The sequence below is a fragment of the Phyllobates terribilis genome, unplaced genomic scaffold, assembly GCF_046119375.1.
Source record: "Phyllobates terribilis strain yellow unplaced genomic scaffold, ASM4611937v1 Scaffold_11__3_contigs__length_659146591, whole genome shotgun sequence".
NCBI lineage: Eukaryota > Metazoa > Chordata > Amphibia > Anura > Dendrobatidae > Phyllobates > Phyllobates terribilis.
The window spans coordinates 292566692-292583724 of NW_027362771.1; positions in this window are offsets into that span (position 1 = coordinate 292566692).

The following is a 17033-nucleotide window of genomic DNA, read 5'->3' on the forward strand; positions in this document are numbered from 1 at the left end:
GTTGCGCCTTCCTGGACAGAGACGTAGTACTGGAAGCACGTCAACAACTGCATCCTCAAACACAACTCTGCCTCTCACCACAAGTCGTGGTGGCTCTTCAGGTCGCATGGGTGCTAAGCCTTGCATAGCCTGGGCATTTTTTCAGATCGATAAAGATGACCCAACTCGTGTTATCTGTAACATTTGTCAGCAAAAGCTAAGTAGAGGCCAAAAAATACATAGTTTGAGTACTTCATGCATGAACCGGCACATGGACATGAAGCATAAGTTGCAGTGGGAAGCTCAGTGTGCTACAATGCGGCCTAGCCGGCCGGGCCAACCACCGTCTGCCATATCTTGTGCATCCGCGGCCTCTTCATCCTCTGTGACTGGGGGGACAGCAGTCACACCTGTTTTGGGGCGCAGACCTGCCACCTCTTTACCCGCAACAGCCAGCGTGATTGGCAGGTCATCATTTTCTTTGGAGGTGGTAACACCAGCTGGTGTTGAGCGCTGTCCGACATCGATAGCACCACCTTTGGATCAAGGCAACCTAACATGTCCGCCTGCATCTTCCTCACAGACCGGCAGTTTGACGGGACACCCTTATCAACCCCGTCTAAGCACAATAGCCAGCCCTCGGTCCCTCAGATGTGGACAAGTAAAAGACCATTTCCTCCTAGCCATGAGAAAGCTAAGAGGTTGAATTTCACCATCTGCAAGCTCTTGGCTACAGAAATGCTGCCTTTCCGCCTGGTGGACAAAGAGGATTTTCGAGACCTTATGTCCGTCGCAGTGCCCCAGTACCAGATGCCCAGTCGGCACTACTTCTCAAAGAAAGGTGTGCCTGCGCTCCACCAGCATGTCGCACATAACATCACCGCTTCTTTGAGAAACTCTGTGTGTGACAGGGTGCATTTCACCACAGACACTTGGACGAGTAGGCATGGACAGGGGCGTTACATGTCGCTGACTGGGCACTGGGTAACTATGGTGACAGCAGGACAAGGGGCTGCTGTCCAAGTCTTGCCGTCCCCACGAGTTGTGCGTCAATCCTCTTTATGTCAAAGTTCCTCCACTGCTTCTGCCTCCTCAACCTCCTCTCGGTCTTCCACCTGCACCCAAAGCCTGTCTGGTCATGCCACAAGCTTTCTAACTGCGCAGAAGGGATCCTGCACACCTCCTTACTATGCTGGCAGTAGGGCTCAACGTCATCAGGCGGTTTTTACATTGAAATGTCTGGGAAATGTGAGTCACACAGCTGAGGAGTTGTGGTCAGCTCTGGAGAACCAATTTCATGAATGGTTGTCTCCACTGGACCTGAAACCAGGGAAGGCCGTGTGCGACAATGCTGCAAACCTGGGTGCGGCCCTTCGCCGGGGCAATGTCACACACGTGCCTTGTATGGCTCACGTGTTGAACCTGGTTGTCCAGAAATTTTTAGCCCACTATCCCAGACTAGATGGCCTTCTGCAGAGGGCACGGTCGCTGTGTGCTCACTTCCGCCGTTCGCATCCCGCAGCTCAGCGACTTACATCTCTACAGAAGTCGTTGGGCCTGCCACTTCACCGGCTAAAATGCGATGTGCCTACCCGGCGGAATTCAACTCTGCACATGTTGCAGCGACTGTGGCAGCACCGACAAGCCCTGGTGCAATACGTTCTGACGTATAGCCTGGGCCAACGAGATTCAGAGGTGGGGCAAATCACGCTGGAGGAGTGGTCTCAGATCAGGGACCTATGCACCCTTCTGCACAGTTTTGAAATGGCGACGAAGATGTTTAGTGCTGACGATGCCATTATCAGCATGACTATTCCGGTGATTTACATGCTGGAGCACATGTTAAACAGAATTCGGAGTCAGGTGGTGGCACAAGAGGAGGTGGAGGAAGTAGAGGAGGAGGAGTTGTATGCGGAAGGGCTAACATCTGCAAGGTCCAGATGGTCGGCAGCACCAAGGCGGCAGGCATGTGAGGGTGGGAGAGATGGTTTTACCAGGGCGCATGGTAGCAGCCAAACTAGTGAGGAAGGTGCAAGAGCCCAGGAAGAAGTGGAGGATGAACTGATGGAAGACTCATCAGATGAGGGAGACCTTGATCACATTTCTGTTGTGCGAGGTTGGGGGGAGAGGACAGAGGAAGGAAGCATGATTGTTACCTCGCCACCAACACAACAGGGACTTGGTGCTCCTGGATGCGCAACACACATGAGTGCCTTCTTGCTGCACTACCTGCAACATGACCCTCGAATTGTGAGAATTAGAAATAATCCTGACTACTGGGTTGCCACACTGTTAGATCCCCGGTACAAAAGTAAATTTGCAGAAATTATTCCTGCCATAGAAAGGGATGCACGCATGCAGGAGTATCAGCAGAGACTGTTGCAGAATCTTACATGTGCTTTTCCACAAAATACCAGTGGTGCACGTAGTGAATCTCACAGTTCCAACTTGCCAACCGTGGGACCGTCAAGTGTTCAGCACTCAAACCGTAACAGAACCACAGTATCTGCTGGTAACATCAATTTTGCGGAATCATTTCACCACTTTTTTAGCCCATCCTTTGCAAGGCCACAGGAGACAAGAAGTCTGACACATAGTCAACGCCTAGAGACGATGGTACAGGAGTATCTCCACGTAAACATTGAAGCCACGACTGTGTCACTGGACCCTTGCTCTTTTTGGGCTTCCAATCTGGATAAATGGCCGGAGCTAGCCACTTACACCTTGGAGATCTTGTCATGCCCCGCAGCCAGCGTTCTGTCTGAACGTGTGTTCAGCGCTGCTGGTGGTGTGCTGACAGATAAGCGCACGCGGCTCTCCACTGATAATGTAGACAGACTCACGTTCATAAAGATGAACAAATCATGGATCCGAAACGACTTTTCTACCCCTGTGTCATCCTGGGGAGAGTAAAAGCTTGATGATTGGTTAAAATCACCCTACCAACCGTTTTAAGCTTTCAAATTACTAATCATGTTTATCTGTATCTTGACTGGAAAATAATTTGGGCTTTGTAGCAGTGTGCAGCACTGATCCTATTAGGCCATCTATACTAAAGCTTCACCAGATTTAAAATTTAAAATAATTTTTAGCTGCATCTAGCCCGGAAAATAATTTTGGGGCTCCGAGATGCGCAAGACACATGAGTGCCTTCTTGCTGCACTACCTGCAGCATGACCCTCATATTGTCAGAATTCGAAGTAATCATGACTACTGGGTTGCCACACTCTTAGATCCCCCAAACTTTTCGATCAACCTTTTCATTTTAATAAAGACCAAAAAAATAGTCATTTTTGAAATTATAAGCATTAGCAGGTTGTTAGAAACTGAAATCAAACAGTTTTCAACTCAAAACTTTATTCTAGGTGATGTTACATTTTCACATAGGACCCCTTGTTCGAAAGGAGCTTCTGAACTCTCTCGTCCATTGAATTTGTCAGGTTTTGGATGGTTTCTGCTTCAATTGTTTTGCATGAGGACAGAATACCCTCCCAGAGCTGTTGCTTAGATGTGAACTGCCTCCCGCCATCATAGACACTCCTTTTAATGATGCTCCAAAGGTTCTGAATGGGGTAGAGGTCAGGGGAGCATGGGGGTCACACCATAAGTTTGTCCCCTTTTATGCCCATATCAGCCAGAGATGCAGATGTTTTATGTGCAGCATGAGATGGTGCATTATCATGCAGAAAAATGATCTTGCTGTGAAATACACGGTTCTTCTTCTTGAACCATGGCAGGAAGTGCTGTTTGAGAAAATCCACATACATTATGGAGTTCATCTTTAGCGCCTTCAGGGATCCTAAAGGGGCCGACAATCTCTCTCCCCATGATTCCAGCCCAAAACATTACTCCACCTCCTCCTTGTTGGCGCTGTAGCCGTGTTTGCATGGGGTGTCCATCAACCAGCCATCCTCCACTCCATCCATCTGGACCATCGAGCGCTGCACGGCACTCATCCGTGAACAAAACTATTTTGAAATCAGTCTTCGTGTAATGTTTGGCCCACTGGAGCCGTTTCTGCTTGTGTGAGGTGGATAGAGGAGGTCGACAGGATGGCGTATGCACAGCTGCAAACCTCTGAAGGACCCTGCATCTTGTTGTTCGGGGGACGTTGGAGGCACAAGCAGCTTCAAAAACTTGTCTGCTGCTATGACAAGGCTTTTTGGCCGCTGCTCTTTCAACCTGACGTAATTGCCTGTAGGAAAGAGTCCTCAATTTGCCCTTATCAGCACGCACACGTGTGTACTGTGAATCAGCTACATACTTCTTGATTGCCAAGACACTTCATCCTGATCATCGCACAATGTTGATTGTAGTCATGCCTTGACCTAAACACTCCACAATTTGTTGCTTCTCAGCAGCCGACACATCCTTTTTCTTTCCCATTTTGGCAGAAAATGTAGGCTGCTTAATAATGTGAGAGAGCCTTCTTAAGTAGTCTTGCCTTTCATTGGACACACCTGCCAAACTAATTAGCACAGGTGTCTGCAATTGCTTACAGTGATATAAAGAGCCCTGACACACATCACCATCAATGAGTTTAACTGACAAACAAACAAATTCTTCCCTTATCACTCCTAAACACTTTTTGCATAATAATTTGGAACGCAGTGTACATGTGCTTTTCCACAAAACACCAGCGGTTCACGTAGTGAATCTTACAGTTCTAACTTGCCAACCGTGGTCTGTATGGAGTTGTTCAATAAAGGGCCCAAAATTAAGATAACATAGATGGGAGAGGTCTCTATGAATAGGAATTCCTAAGTATTTGATACCCTGTGAGGGACAGGCAAAGGGAAAGTTGGACTGGATGGAATCCTATATGGATTTGGGGAGGGAGACATCGAGGGCCTCAGACTTCGCTGCATTGATTTTAAAATTTGACCATGTAACAAAGTGATCTATTTCAGCCATAACAGCAGGGATGGATATATGTGATTGAGTGATATATACTAGGACATCATCAGCAAATAGAGAGCACTTGTACTCGGTGCCTCCCACCTCAATCCACCTAATATTGGGGTTATGGCGAATTGATGAGAGCAGGTGCTCCGTCACTAGGATGTATAAGAGAGGGGACAGAGAACATCCCTGCCTTGTCTCATTGGTGATTGTGAAAGGTGATGAAAATGTTCTGACGCGCCCCCTGGGCCTTGGGACACCCGGAGCCGGACCCTTTTTGGTGGATGCTGGTGGTTGTAGTCTCCGTGGCGGCAACCCGGTTCCGTGGCTCAGGACGGTCAAACCAGTGGCGGAACTATTTATGTGGTTTTGATGTTTAAATGTCCGACTACGCCACCCGTGGATTGCGGTCAGAGTGAACCGCCGCTCCAGGGCAGACCACTGAGGCTGGTGTTGTGGGTGCAGCAGAGCGTAGCATAACTCCCCACGGGAGGAGTATAGCCTCAGGGCAGTGTATGCGGAGGATGGGGGTGATGGTGCAGGGCAGCAGCAGTAACGACACGGAGTCAGTGATGCAGTCCAGGGCCTTTACTCACAGTTCTTATTATCCAGACCACGTCTGCAGGTAACGGCTGCCCACGTCGTACTGTGCTCACCAGGTGAGGGGCTCAGACAACTCCCAGATAACTTTGGAGCACTTCACAGGACCCCCTTTGTGTGTCCTTTGTCTGGCCTTTCTTACCAACACTTCTGTCCGGCTGCCTCGGGCCTCCTCTTGGTAAACTTGGCGCCAGTTTCCCTGACCCTATGTGGTGCCTTCCTAGCGGGTGTAGCGAGGGGCTGCGCCACATAAAATGTCAGAGCCTCCGGTTTCTAGCTGAGGGTCGTTTCCTGCCTCCACTAGTTCGGGGACCGGTCTCCCCGTTTGGCCTGACCCCTCCACGCAGGTGGATTCGGGCGTGCGGTGGCGACTCGCCCGTCCGCACCCCTGGGATCCCTTCATTCCTCGTTCCTGGAGCCTTCTCCGCTCCTCTTCCTTCCTTCTCCCTCTTCCAGGCCTGGGCCTCTGTTACTAGGCCCGCCTCCGGAGCAGAGCTCATGCAGAGCCCCTGCTCCCTGCCACTTCTGCTCAGACTTCTCTGCACTGAACTAAGATGGTGCCCACCTTTTATACTCCCTTCTCAATGCACCCAGGAACTGCTTCCTCCCTGCTCCTGCACTACAGGGTTCCCCTTCCTCAGTGTTCCCTCCCCCCACTCCAGCCAGGGACAGGGACTGTCGTGCCCATCTCAGGGGCATATTGGTCGCCCTGCCCCACGGCAATGTGGTGTAATGCATGCAGGTGTCGGGTCCTGATCCACACTCCATCCTTACCTGAGAGTGAGATATCACACCTCTGGGTGAGGTGCAATACGTCTGTAGCAACCGAGCCCTCAGGGTGCTACAGTTCCATTTATCTTCAGCCTAGGTGACGTATTGCGATACAGGGCCGTGATTTTGGCTATAAAAGGGTCCCCTAGACCCCTACCCCAAGCTTTTTAAGAGAATCATATATGGCGTGCCAGGAGACTCTATGGAATGCTTTCTCAGCATCCAACGAGAGTATCTAATTACAAATTTTTAACTGCATCTAGCCCAGGAAATACTTTGTGCCTAGTAGCAGTGTCTGCTAGTCAGCGGATTATCCCGGCTGTTAAGCAAGCTACACCACCTGTAGTTTAGACACTTAATTTTTTCAAAGGAAATGATTCGGGACCATGGGATACTTAGTGAAGAGCATCAGGAGGCACCCCAAGGCATAGGGGCTGGGACTGGCATTAGGATGCCTTGCGGTGGACAGCCGAGCTCGATCCTTATAAAAGCTTTTTAACTGCAGCAGCTTTAGTGGACGCTACTGGAGCTGGAATTACGCGGCTGCTGGCATGAGACTTGCCCTCCAATAGATCCTTGTAAATGGATTTAAAGTGTATTCATTCAAATTAGAGAGACAGTTTAAATTAAAAAGCTTAGAGCTGCCTCCACCACAGGGGGGCTCGCTCGACCCACCAGCGGACAGGCACCAGTATTGGGAGAGGGGGGCTGGCCGTCAGGGTTCACCGCGGCTCTGGCACAAACCCAGCGACACGGAGGTGGCACGGGCAGGAGCGGACTGGCCGTGTCGGCTTCTCACTTTTTGGATTTTAGAAGGGCATGACATGCCTATATCTGTGTCTCCCCCTCCTTTTACTCCTCCACCTCTTTTATTTTCGCATGACTATATGTACTTGTCACTTTTCCATGTGTTAGTTATGTCTTCTGAGCAGTTTGTCAGCTTTTGGACACCTTTGAAGGTGTTTTCTATGTGTTTCTATGTGTTTTTGTTTGCCTGCCATTGGTTTTAACGGTGTTCGAAGGTGTTCGACGAACAGTTCGACGAACAGTTCGGCGAACACACGGGTGTTCGACGAACCGAACCGAACTCGAACACTACAGGGGTGGCTCAACACTAGTAGCGATGCCAAAATATTGGAGCAGCCACAGTCAAACGAAGGCGACGGTGGGAAAGTGCAATTACTGTCGCAGGAAGTGGATGATGATGATGATGAGACACAATGGCCAAAAAGTCAGGAGGAAGACCAGGGTGCGGAAGTGGAAGATGAGGTGGTGGATGATATAGTAACTGACTCAACCTGGCAGGGGGACATACAAAGCGATGACAGCAGCACACAGGGGGAGTGTGGCATAGCACCACAACAGGCAGGAAAAAGCAGTGTGGTGGCCGCAGACACAAGGCAGAAAAGTGTTCCTCGTAACACCAACACGACGGAAGTTGCCAGTACAACTGTTAGGTCTTCACGAGTCTGGTTATTTTTTAAAGACTCTGCAGATAACCCCAAAAAGGCTATTTGCACCACCTGCCAGGCCAGCATCAGCAAGGGTAGCAAAACTAGCAGCCTGACCACCACCAGCATGATCAGTCACATGGCAGCAAAGCACCCGACTAAGTGGGCCAAACCCCAGGGTCCAGCAACAGTGTCTGCGGATGACACCTCTGCCTCTTGCGCTGTTGTGCGTGCAGGCCAATCCCCTGTCCATGGTGCATGCCAAGATACCTCCCGCCCTGCATCTGTCTTTGCACACTCTCAACTATCATCATCAGCAAGCATGTCCACATCTTTATCCCAGCGCAGAGTTCAGTTGTCCTTACCCCAGTCCTTGGAACACAAGTGCAAATACGCAGCCAACACCCCACAGGCCACACTACTAAATTCACACATTTCATGAATGCTTGCACTCGAAATGTTGCCTTTTAGGCTTGTGGAGATAGAAGCTTTCTGAAATCTGATGGCGGCAGCCGACCTTCGATACTCAGTCCCCAGCCGCCACTATTTCTCCCTGTGTGCCATCCCCACATTACACAAGCACGTGTCCCACAGCATTAGACGTGCCCTCAACAACGCAGTTACTGGGAAAGTCCACCTAACCACGGACACGTGGACAAGTGCTTGTGGGCATAGACAGTACATCTCGCTGACGGCACACTGGGTTAATATAGTGGAAGCCGGGACCCAGTGGGACCTTGGGATGGAACACGTCCTCCCGACACCGAGGATTGCGGGCCCTGGGTCAATCAGGGTTGCCCCCACATTCCATAGTTCCTGCACCTCCTCTTCCTCTGCTTCAGCCTCCATCTCCAAATGACCACTTCAGTCGCAAGCTGGAAGCACTGCAGCACTGCCTCAGCCAAGAGGCAACAAGCTGTGCTGAAGCTAATATGCTTAGGTGACAAACTGCACAACGTTGAAGAGTTGTGGACAGCTCTGATAGAGCAGGCAGATCTGTGGCTGACACCACTGACCCTACAGCCAGGCATGGTCATGTGTGACAATGGCCGGAACCCGGTGGCAGCTTTGAGGCGAGGCGAGCTCACACAAGTACCATGCCTGGCCCATGTGCATAACCTCGTGGTTCAGCGGTTTCTCAAAACCTACCCGGATCTGCCAGATCTGCTTGTCAAAGTATGCCACCTGTGTGCACATTTTGGAACGTCAGCTACAGCTTCCACCGCCCTTGCCGTGCTTCAGCAGTATTTGCAGCTTCCAGCTCACTGACTGATCTGCGATGTCCCCACACGTTGGATTTCTACATTGCAGATGTTGGAAGGATTTGTGAGCAGAAGAGGGCAGTTGTTGACTACCAGCATCAACAAGGCTGTCGGTATTCAGTTCAGACTCCACACTTTAAGATCTCAGGAGTGGACATGGATGTCAGACATATGTACTATCCTCCAAAACTTTGAAGACTCCACAAAGATCGTGAGTGGCGATGACAGCATAATTAGCATTAACATCCCATTTCTCTGTCTTCTGAAATGCTTTCTGCTCACAATTAAAGAGGATGCATTGCAGGCGGAGCATGATGAGATGGAGCAAGGAACCATACAGGGTGATTCCACACAGCCCAGCCTTATCTCATCCCAACATGGATTGGGTGACAATGAGGAAGAGGAGGAGGAGGAAAAAGAACAGGAGCTAGTTTCCTGCGCTATAGATGGTACTACCTGCACAACTGTCATACCGTCTGTTCAGCGTGGATGGCCTGAGGACATGGAGGAGTAGGAAGAGGAGGAGGAGGAGGAGGAGAGCATGGTCAGTCGTCCTCTTGGTGAGGACACGGAAGTCTTGCCTCTTTGCAGTCTGGCACACATGGCTGAGTTTATGTTACGCTGCCTTTCCCGTGAACTTCGCTTTGTTAAAATTTTGGATGACAGTCATTACTATTGGTGACACTTCTAAAACCACGTAACAAGGAAAACTTTCTGTCTCTTTTTCCCTCGCAGGACAAGCCTAATAAAATGGGGTAGCACCAGAATTCCCTTGTTGCAGAATTATTAAAAAAATTCTCATCTGAAAACGCTGGCGGCAGAGGTCGCAGTTCATTGGACAACCAAGGAGTACAGGCGAGAGAGAAACAAATGCAATCCAGCAGAGGCAGGGGAACACTGTCAAAGTTCTGGGACAGTTTTCTCAGACCCTATCATCGCACAAGTCCTGATGCGCGGTGTACTCTCACAAGGAGAGACAAATTTCGGAAGATGCTGAGGGAGTACCTTGCTGACCGTACCAACCTCCTCCGTGATTCCTCTGTGACTTTTAATTATTGGGTATCCAAACTGGACACGTGGCATGATATGGCTCTCTATGATTTGGAGGTTCTGGCCTGCCCTGCCGCTAGCGTTTTGTCTGAGCGTCTTTTTAGTGCCGCTGGTTGAATTATAACCAATAAGCACATCCGCCTGTCAACTGAAAATGCTGAAAGGCTGACTCTTATAAAAATGAACAAGGGCTGGATTGGGCCAGACTTCTCAGTACCATCGAATGATAGCAGCGTAAGATAAACTCAAATACAGTGTCTTTTTTTTTTGGGAGGTTTGACACTATCCCCATGTACCTCTGTCTTCACACTCAGACATGGGTATATGCTTCCTGATTTTGTCTATTTTCTCTTGTCCTCATCCTTCTCCGCATCCTCATAATCCACCACCATATCACCACCATATGTACCATATCAACATATCTACGTTTCTTGCAAGGGACATTGGAGTTCCTCCAAATTTTAGGCAGCTGTTACTTCACTGCATAGGCAAACAGTATGGGAGACACACTTCCTAATAATGGAAGCATTGTTTTCAGGAGGCCCTCCGACCTATACGTCTCTTGAAAGGGAAATTGGAGTGTCTCTAAATTTTTGGCAGCCGTTGCTTCACTGCATAGGCAAACAGTACAGGAGACACACTTCCTAATAATGGGAACATTGTTTTCAGGAGGCCCTCTGACCTCTACATCTCTTGCAAGGGGCATTGGAGTTCCTCCAAATTTTTGGCAGCCGTTGCTTCACTGCATAGGCAAACAGTATGGGAGACCCACTTCCTAATAATGGGAATATAGTTTTCAGGAGGCCCTCCAACCTCTGACCTCTACATCTCTTGCAAGGGGCATTGGAATTCCTCACAATTTTTGGCAGCCATTGCTTCACTGCATAGGCAAACAGTATGGGAGACGCTCTCCTTTCTAATGGGAATATGTCGTTACTGAGGCCCAGCTCTATGTGACTTTAAATTGTTAGTGGAGTTTTTCCTAAATTTTGTCAGCCGTTGAACTCACTGCATATCTATAACTGTATAGAAGACCCTCTTCATTCTAATGGAAACATGTCATTACTGTGGCCCTGCTCTGTGTCTTTAGTCTTTAAATTGTTAGTGGTGCTTTTCCCAAATTGTGGCAGCCCTTGCTGTCACAGCATGGGCATTACCACTATAGGAGACCAGCTCCTTTATAATGGGAAGATTTTTTTTACTGAGACCGTCCTCTATGTCTCTTCAAAGGAGTATTGGGTTGCATCCAAATTTTTAGCAGCCCTTGCAGTCACTGCATATGCAATAACAGTATAGTAGACCCACTTGTTAATAATGGGAACAACAAAGCATAGCCAGCTGATGGCGCTCTAAGAATAGCGAGGGCCGACTGCTAGCACTTTAAGAATAGTAAGGGCCGCCAGATGGCCCTATAAAAAGAGGCTTTGTGACTTTCAGAGTCCCTCCATCATAAAAGAAACAGGATGTGTCTGATGATGTGTCACACACCACATGGCCAGATAAAGTTGTAAAATGGTAAAATGACATTTCCCCGTGAATGCATTTGTGTTAAAAAAATAACATAATAAATAAAAAAAATAAAAAATACAGTAGGATCTTTATTAAGTATAAAAACCAGACTTGTCAATGTAACCTCAATGTAATCACATTGTTCAGCTCCTGCACCTACTCCTCCAGTTCGGCCTCCATCTCCGAAATGACCACATCAGACACAAGCTGAAAGCACTGCAGCACTGCCTTGGCCAAGCGGCAACAGGCTGTGCTGTAGATAACATGCTTAATGCTTAGGTGACAAACCGTCCACCGCTGCAGAGTTGTTGAAAGCTGTAACACAGCAGCCTGATCTGTGCCTCTCACCGCTGTGAACATACAGCCAGGCATTGTCATGTGTGACAGTGGGCGGAACCTGGTGACGGAGAAATGACAGCCGGAGTAGATACAATTTCCCTTTATTCCAGTCCTTTCACCGAGCTAAAGAATATGACTGTGGTGAAATACAACTCCCATTGAGAAGCAGTTTCAGACTGAAAAACATTGGGTCCACCAGAGGATTTGATTCTAAGGGCTCACCTTTCTCCTCTGCTCAAGAGCCCCATAGCAGCTGCAAAGTTTGTGCTATCATGAACTCTCCTGATGGAGAAGCCATGGCCCACCCGAGGATTCTCTGGTGGGACCGTCCAACTTTGCTGAGAAGCAGTCCTGGCTAAGGTTCCCGGACAGTCTATGACTACTTTTTTACTGTAGTCATAGACACAAACACGGGGAGAACACGGGGAGAACATACAAAGTCCTTGCAGATGTTGTCCTTGCTGGGATTTGAACCCAAGATCCCAGCGCTGCAAGGCTTCAGTGCTAACCACTGAGTCAATGTGCCACCGTTCACCCTCTGATATCTAACAGGCTGGAGAAGCTTGCACCTACTGCCACTTTATCTTCAGCTCCTTTGTGAGAAACTAATGTATTTGGGCAGCCACTCAGTCTACCAAATAAAATTCCTAGGAAGGAAATTGGGGATGGCTTCACTACTGATACTGTGGGCAGTGCTAATACCATGGTGTCGTACCATAGTTTACTGGAAATATTCCAGGCTGGTAGGAGGCAAGCAGATTCCCACAGAAAAGTACCAGCAGTAATGTTCAGGGACCCGTGCTTGTGGAAGGCGGAGACGATACCGGGAGAAATAGTGGTGGCTGGGAACCGAGTATGGACACCAGGCCGCCACCATGAGGTTGTGGACAGGTTCCGCCTCCACAAGCCTAAAAGGCCACATTTCAAGTGCAAGCAGCTTCTCAGAAATCTAGCAGTTTACAATTGCGGCTTGTGAGTGGATGGGTGGCTGTCTGCATACCTGCGCTTGCATTCCAAGTAAGAGAAAACTAAGCAGATGGTGACCTCTATCCTCATCATGGCCTCACTTTGGCACTATGAACTCTCCTGATGGAGAAGCCAGGGCCCACCGGAGGAGTCTCCGGTCCCCTGGTGGGCCTGTTGAACCCTGCTGAGAAGCAGCCTGTTACGCTCGCGCCCGGACTGACTGGCGTGAGCGTGATTAGTGATCCCACTGTACCATGAACCGAGGAGTGCCTGGAGGGGCGTAACTAAGTATCAACTCGGTCCGACCAAGGTCACACGGTGGCTCAGTCGACTCCGTGAACCAGGGAGGAACCGAGCAGAGGGAACAGGTGCTACTCCAGGTCAGGTCCGACCCCAGTCACAGCTGTTGATCCACACCGGGGAATGCAGGAACAGGCAGGTTAGTATAAAGACAGGTGGGTACTGGCTGGCACGGCTGGTATTAAGACAGGTGGGTATTGGCAGGCACGGCTGGTATGCAGACAAGAGAGGACTGGCAGGCTCGGCTGGCATGCAGACTGGTGGGCACTGGCAGGCACGGCTGGTATGCAGACTGGCGGGTACTGGCAGGTAGGAACGCAGGTAGGATAGGGACCAGTTCAGACTGGGACACAGGAACCGCAGGTGCGGTGGACAGCAGAGCAGAGCGAAACCGCAGATGCGGTGAACAAGCAGGGCAGAACCACCGGAGCGGTGAGCAAACAGAGCAGGGCGAAACCGCAGATGCGGTGAACAAGCAGAGCGTAGCAAAACCGCAGGTGCAGTGAACAAGCAGAGCGGAGCAAAACCGCCGGAGCGGTGAACAAGCAGAGCGGAGCAGAACCGCAGGTGCAGTAAACAAGCGAAGCAGAGCGGAACCGCCGGAGCGGTGAACAAGCAGAGCAGAATAGAACCACAGGTGTGGTAAACGAGCAGAGCAGAGCGGAACCGCCAGAGCGGTGAACAAGCAAAGCGGAGCAAAACCGCAGGCGCGGAGAACAAGCAGAGAGGAGCAAAACCACCGGAGCGGTGAATAAGAAGAGCGGAGCAGAACCACAGGTGCGGTAAACAAGCGAAGCAGAGCGGAACCACCGGAGCGATGAACAAGCAGAGCAGAATAGAACCGCAGGTGCGGTAACCAAGCGGAGCAGAGCGGAACCGCCAGAGCGGTGAACAAGCAGATCAGAACAGAGCAGAAGGTGAAGGCAGACAGGACAGGGCTCTGTTCACATGGAACAGACTGGAAAATACAGGAAGATGGTTAGAACACTGGAGGTAGATACGGAGGAAGGGAAAGGGGACAAGCAGAACCAGATACACACAAGGTACTTACAATGAAGTAGCGAGTGGACACAAAACTCACAAACAGAAGTACAGAGACAACGAGTTGGAGTTAGGTGCAGGTTCAGACACTGCAGGAAAAGGGAAGATTCGGACATAGAGACAAACAGGTAACGGACTAGGACACTGTTCAGACAGGAACTGAACGGGGAACAAGATACAGGAACAAGCCTGGGAACTCAGCCCCCAGGGTGGCGGAAACAGACTAGAAGTCAGAGATACAAGTAGCGGCCCTGGGTACTCGGCCCCCAGGGTGGCGGAAACAGACTAGAAGTAACAGGTACAGGTAGAGGCCCTGGGTACTCAGCCCCCAGGGTGGCAGGCAGACTAGAGTCAGAACAGGACCTGGCAACTAACAGTTGCACACAACACAGACTGTAAGAAAGTGTTGCTCTGGCACCTCCCACTGGGTGGAGGGGGTTTAAGTATCCAGTGACTCACGGCAATAGGCTGGGAATGCATTAGGACTGTGCACACAGTAGCTATAAAAAACAAGCAGAAAGCCGCGCCGACGCCCTAAGCAATCAGACAAGAGACATGGACAGAGCAGGTACGGGAGCAAAGAGTGCAGCATGGACTGACAGGTAAGGTTGTGGTCTTGCATGGTGGGAGGTGTTGCACTATGCAACCACGCTGCCAGGGATGTTACACAGCCCTGGCTAAGAAAAGTGTGTGGGAAGGTTCCCGAACACTCTATGGCTGCTTTTATACTGTGGATTGGACATGTTTATACATGTTATTTCTCAAAACGCATTACAGATCTGGCCATTGCCCAACTCTGTAGTCATGAAATTCAAGGGCAAAGAAAGATGTTTGTGTGTCGAAGCACCACCAACAAGTGTGAGCTGATGTTGGACGGGCTGCCATTGCTTATGCAACAAGCTGCATTAGAGGACTTCCTGGGAGAAATGACACCCGGAGTAGATACGGTTTCCCTCTATGCCAGTTCTTTCACTGAGCTAAAGAATATGTCTGTGGTGTAATACAACTGTCACTGAGAAGCAGTGTCAGACTGAAAAACATTGGGCCCACCAGAGGATTTGATTCTGATGGCCCACCTTTCTCCCCCACTCAAGAGCCCCATATCAGCTGCAAATTTTACGCCTATCGTGAACTCTCCTGATGGAGATGCCAGGGCCCACCCAAGGATTCTCTGTTGGGCCTGTCCAACCATGCCAAGCAGCAGCCCTGGCTAAGAAAAGTGTGTGGGAAGGTTCACCGGACACTCTATGGCTGCTTTTTTTAATGTGGACTAGCTCCATACCATCCCTGGCCACGTGTTTGAGGTTAGGCGGTCCTTCCCAGTAAGTGCACTGGAGAGGACATGGGTAATGTTGTGGGACCTGTACTTGTGGAAGACGGAGACGACACCGGGAGAAATAGTGGCAGCTGGGGACCGAGTATGGACACCAGGACGCCTAAAAGGCCACATTTCAAGTACAAGCAGCTGCACAAAAATCTAGCAGTTTACTATTGCAACCTGTGAGTGGGTGGGTGGGTGACTGACTGGCTGCATACTTGCGCTTGCATTCCAAGTAACAGAAAACTAAGCAGGTGGTCGCCTCTATCATCATCATGACCTCACCTTGGTACTTTGAACTCTCCTGATGGAGAAGCTAGGGCCCACCGGAGGAGTCTCCGGTTCTCTGGCGGGCCCTTTCAATCCTGCAGAGAAGCAGCCCTGGAAAAGAAAAGTGTGTGGGAAGGTTCCAGGACACTCTATGTCTGCTTTTTTAATGTGGACTGTCTCCATACCGTCCCTGGCCAAATTCACCCGTCCACGTGTTTGTGGTTAGGCGGTCCTTCCCAGTAAGTGCACTGGGGAGGGCATGGGTAATGTTGTGGGACCCGTGCTTGTGGAAGGTGCAGACGACACCGGGAGGAATAGTAGCGGCTGGGAATCGAGTATGGACACCCGGCCGCCGCCATGAGGTTGTGGACAACTTCCGCATCCACAAGCCTAAATTACCACATTTCAAGTGCAAACAGCTGCCCAGAAATCTGGCAGCTTACTATTGCGGCCTGTAGGTGGGTGGGTGGCTGGGTGCATACTTGCACTTGCATTCCACGGAATGGGGTAGGGTCAACTGAATGCTGCGCTGGGACAAGGACGTGGACGGTGATTGTTGCAAGTCTGCAATAACAGGTGCATGGTGGGAGGCATCGCATGCGCCAAGGATCACTTATGATGGGCACACTTTTACGCAGTGACTTGGGAGTCAGAGATGCTTCCAGGGGTCTTCCTCATGCTGTTCCCATATCTTTTCAGCACTATATGCATGTGTCTGATGATGTTTCACACACCACATGGCCAGATAAGGTTGTAAAATGTTAAAATTACATTTCCCAGTGAATGCATTTGTCACGGTTGAAAGCAATGCAAAAGTGCAAAAACGTATCAAAAATGTTACGTGTGAACATAGCCCAAGGTGAGTAGGAGCATTTTTGTTTTTGTATATTTATTTTGCCTTATATACAAGTCATTACCCTGGAAAGGATGTTCTTTAACATATTTCCCAGGAAAATCCATTTTTGTTTCGTTTTTGCATGCTTTATTGTGAGTCCGTAAAAGTGGCGTAATACCTCTGACAGCATTGTTGACAGCAGTGACCTGGGAGTCAGAAATGCTTCCAGGGGTCTTCCCCATGCTTTTCCCATGCCATTTGAGCACTGTTCCCATCAATTTGGGCAATTTTTAGGCCCTTTTGAGACCTCCAGGGGGGCTGCCAGAAAAATGCTCAAGTTTCCCATAGACTTACATTGAGCTCGTTACTCAGACCGAGCACTCGAGCATTCCAATTTGCTCGACTCGAACATTGAGTACCCGAGCATTTTAGTGCTCGCT